Consider the following 5,053-nt stretch of genomic DNA (forward strand, 5'->3'; position numbering starts at 1 on the left):
CTATTACGTGAAATCTTAAAAGACTCAGTATGGGGATTTAATAAAGCAATTTTTAAAATGTAGCAACAGTAATTAGGGTCAGACTTGTTGCTTTCTGATAGTCTGAATTAATGTTGAGACGGAGCTAGGTGAACCTGGAGAGACGGATAATTGATATGGTCTTCAGATGAGTGTTTTCCAACCACTTTTACCCAGCATTTGTAACACCTTTGCTATAGCACACAGAGAGCACAGACAGGGTTGCGCTTCACCCTGTTGAGAATTGCTGCCTTTCACATTTAGATATTGTTCAATCAAGTTTAGCCTAAAGCTGCCCCTTTCCATATTTTAAGTTTGGCCTAAAGGTTTCTCCATATATAGTGAACTCTAACCTAAATGGGTGTGTAAACAGACTATAACCTACTCTTGAGCCAGTCACCAAGTTTTGGCCAATCAAAAGGCTCCAACTGTTCAAATGGTGTTCAAATAAGGCAGACCCTGAGCTGTGACCAATCTGGCTATTTCTGTACCTCACTTCCACTTTCTGTACATCACTTTCCTTTTTCTGTCCATAAATCTTCTTCCACCATGTGGCTGTGCTGGAGTCTCTGAATCTGCTCTGGCTCAGGAGGCTGTTTGATTTGTGAATCATTCTTTACTCAACTAAACTCTGTTAAATTTAATTTGGCTAAGAATTTTCTTTTAACAGATGACATCAGAAGTGGGATCTGAAGTAGAGCTTCCGGTGACCCCAAGGAATGCTGAGTGAATCAAGGTACCCACTGGGCCCATTGTGTCTATTGCTCTCCTGCAGTAACTGGGGATTTTAGTAAGTTCTCTCTTGGATTCCAAAGCTCCATGGATTTGTGTTTTGAGCTCTCTGAGTTCTCTGAGCAATTTTCTGATCCAAACTGGGTTTGGAAGACATGACAGAAACTGGACTGGATCCAGGATTAGATTGGATCTAATAATCAACTGGCTTGGATCTAGTTAGAGGCTTCTTTTTTTTCTTTTTCTTTTTTCTTTTTTTTTTTGAGATGGAGTTTTGCTCTGTTGCCCAAGCTAGAGTGCAGTGGCATGATCTTGGCTCACTGCAAACTCTGCCTCCTGGGTTCAAGCCATTCTCCTGCCTCAGCCCTCCTGAGTAGCTGGGATTATAGGCATGTGCCACCATGTCCTGCTAATATTGTATTTTTACTAGAGATGGGGTTTCACCATGTTGGTCAGGCTGGTTTCAAACTCCTGACCTCAGATGATCTGCCCGCCTCAGCCTCCCAAAGTGCTGGGATTACAGGCGTGAGCCACCACGCCTGGTGAGGCTTCTTATATCTGAGTCAGAAAGAAACCTGTAGGAAATGGCAATACTGCAGACATTTGCAGGGATTTTTTGTGTTCTACTCCTTTTGTCTCTTTTTCTTGGGGGCTTAGGTAGGGGGAAAAAATCGTTGGCTAAGTTGATCAAGGGGATGAGAGCCAAAGCCAATATTTGAGGTAAAAATGGGATCCTTAATTTCTTTCTTTCTTTTTTTTTTTTTAATACTTTAAGTTCTAGGGTACATGTGCACAACGTGCAGGTTTGTTATATATGTATACATGTGCCATGTTGGTGTGCTGCACCCATTAACTCATCATTTACATTAGGTATATCTCCTAATGTCATCCCTCCCCCCTCCCCCCACCCCACTACAGGCCCCTGTGTGTGATGTTCCCCTTCCTGCGTTGAGTGTTCTCATTGTTCAGTTCCCACCTATGAGTGAGAACATGCGGTGTTTGGTTTTCTGTTCTTGCGACAGTGTGCTGAGAATGATGGGATCCTTAATTTCTGAAGAACCGAATACCTTCCAGCTTCTACATACATAAGCATTAGGCCCTGGAAGCAGCGAAGGCTTACAGAAATGGTGAAATCTTACTATGGATAATTTAAAGGTACAGTGGAACATTCCAAATAAACAAGACTGCACTTGAAGAAGTGGACTTGAAAGTGAGGGCTCCCAAATTAGTCTCGTCTATTGCCTATCGATGTGCAGAAACTTGTACAAAGATTTCAGTATTTTTATTTAATCTAATTTGCCTTTAAGCTTTTTCTTTGCCTTTGCCTTAGTAAATCCCTTAGCAAAGGCAAAGAAAAAGCTTAAGTGACTAATTGATAAGAAAAATTAAATCTGCTAACTTTTTGGCTTAGTTACTATCCTGCCCTGAAGGTGAAAAAGCTATTGGAGATAAAGTGTTTATAAAAGGTAGGCCCTCAGGTAAAATGGGCTTGCCTCTCTTTCAGATCTATCCATGCTGAGTCCAGGCATACAGAGCACTTGCTTTGTGCTATTCCTTAACAGACTCCACTCTGAACTCAGCAATTTTCGCTAAGAAACAATAGCTAAGTTAAAAAGAACACCTGTCACACTAGAATACACCTTTCTGGGCTGGGTGCCATGACTCATGCCTGTAATTCCAACACTTTGGGAGGCCGAGGCAGGTGGATCACCTGAGGTCAGGAGTTTGAGACTAGCCTGGCCAACATGGCAAAACGCTGTCTCTACTAAAAATACAAAAATTAGCCAGGTGTGGTGCCCCACACATGTAGTCCCAGCTACTTGGGAGCCCTGAACCTCCTTTGGCTGATGGTCCTCCATTTATTCTGAGCTGGTGGGGTTTTTTTTTTCCTCCTAGGAAGTTGTTTAGGATCCCAATTCTAGTTTGGAGGAGTATGCTAAAGGATCTTCTTCATTGCCTTTTTCTAAAGACAAGGAGAACAATCCCCTTTTGGGTACCCCATTTCATTTCTAGTTCGAAGGTACATTCTAAAGGGTCTTTTCCATTGGTTGTTCTCCCAAAATTTATCTCAGTTGGCTTATATGTGCATTTGCATGAGGAACTGAACTGTTGTTTTACTAGAAAAATGAAAGACTGAGTTTCCTCAACTCCAAAGAGAAAGGGTGTTTTGCTCCTCCCAGCTGAAAGGTGCTCCTGCGTGACTGGGTCCTGAGTGGGAGTGTCTAGGGGTACGTGCAGCAACCGTACAGGGAATCCCCAACAAAATTCGTTTAAAAAGGGTCATGCAGGAAATGCATATAGGAGCTTGGTCAGTCTGTTCTGAGCCTTCTCAAAGGAGCTAGACCTCCAGAGAGAGAAAGTGAGACGCATAATAGGGCAGAAATAACTCAGTGGTGACACACCGTGGGGTCCCACCCACAATCAGCACACTTCAATCCGCTACACTAAACCCTAGGCCACAACTCAGTTTGTCATTCTGAGAAAAAACAGAGTAGAAAACATCATCTAAGAGTTGGGAAAAACAAGGAGAATGACCCCCTTTTGGGTGCCCCAATGGGGCACTTGTACTTGAAAGTGGCACTTGTACTTGAAAGTGTTTCAAAATGGACATATTGTGGTCTTTTTGTGCACATTTACATGAAGAAAAAATTCAGGACCCCAAGGTCGATCTGCAACTATAAAGCTCCTAAGTTTTCTGTCATCTCTTTGTTTTCTTTTCTGCCTAAGTCTGCTGTTACTTTCCTACTGATATAAAATTCACTGTTTGCATCCAATTTTTTTTTCATTATCGTTTTTGCAAACGGGGAGTTTGCATTACTGTCTCATGGCTAGAGTTCTGAAGTAAAATCTGTAGGACCTTCGTATGAGCGTGTGTGTGTCTGTGTGTGTGTGTGTGTTTACGTGTATGTACACATATTTTGTTATATGTTTTTGGCCATAGGTACAAAATTTTGGCTGAAGTTAAAGTATGCTCATAGAATTAAACAATAAACTCAAATGCTTTTCAAGTTCATGTGACTTGAGTAAAATCTTTAATAAATAGGATGCCTTTAAAATATTATTGGTAAAATAATATTAGAAATGTCTTAAGAATTATCAGCATTTTTCTTTTATTGATCAAGCAGCTTCATATTTATCCCTGCAGAATACTATAAGGTGTCAAAATTTGCCCTAAGGGCTATAAAATCATAAACCCAGCCCAAAACAGAATCATCTTTGCTTGTGTAATTTTTGATAAATAAGACATTCAATATTGTTCATTTAATGAAAACAGCTAAATCCTAAGTTACTGGTAAAATACCTATGTATTTAACCTTAGGTTTCCTACTCAGGTAAACACCTAAGTTCATAGACTATAAAAATGATTGACAGGGCAATAACTTTAAATGATGACTATCACAGTTTTCATGAATATTCTAGGTAAACTATTAAGAAGGTGTCTTGCTTGCCCTTCGCCATCTGCCATGATTGTAAGTTTCCTGAGGCCTCCCTAGCCATGCTGAACTGTGAGTCAACTAAACCTCTTTCCTTTATTTATTTTTTTTTTGTGTTTCACACAGACCTTATTTGTTAAACAGAGTTCATTGTATTTAATCCATTATAAAATTTGAAAAATTGTAGGAAAGCAGCAGACTTGAACTGAGCAATTCTAACAAGGAATAATTCTGGCCCTTTGGGAAAACTGATCAGTTTTTAAAACAAAGTTTACATCTGTTAGGCGGACAAAAAAGTGTGACTGCTGTACAAACTACATTTAAAATTACATGTCTAACATGTTTCAAATGCAGTGTGCTCATGAGAGTTTTTCTGAAGTCCTGCCTGGTCTCTGCCTAGAGAGAGACGTGGAACCTCCATATACAAAGACACTCGAATCAAGGTGTGTGTTTGTTTGTTTTTTTTAAAAAAGGAAAAAGACAAAGGAAAAAGAAATAACGGATGTCTGTTGGCAATGAAAACTGTAAGGAGACTGTGTCCTCACTGCCCATGGATTGTTTATTGGTCAGAGGCCTCGGGAGGCCCGCAACACTTCATGGCTGTCACAGAACCAACTGCAGCTATCACCTTTTTTTTTTTTCTTTTTTTCATTTCCTTCCTTTTGAGATATATATATACACAAATAAAATATGTTTTACACCTTGAGGATATCACTATTCCAATTGTTCCCATATGAATACAGGTGTGGTCTCTATTGGATATAAATGTGTCTTTTAAACCTCTTTGCTTTATAAATTACCGAGCCTCAGGCAGTTCTTTATAACAGTATGAAAACAGACTAACACAAGGCTGAGGCAGGTGGATTGCA

The sequence above is a fragment of the Papio anubis genome, chromosome 7 (genome assembly GCF_008728515.1).
Source record: "Papio anubis isolate 15944 chromosome 7, Panubis1.0, whole genome shotgun sequence".
NCBI classification, from domain to species: Eukaryota; Metazoa; Chordata; class Mammalia; order Primates; family Cercopithecidae; genus Papio; species Papio anubis.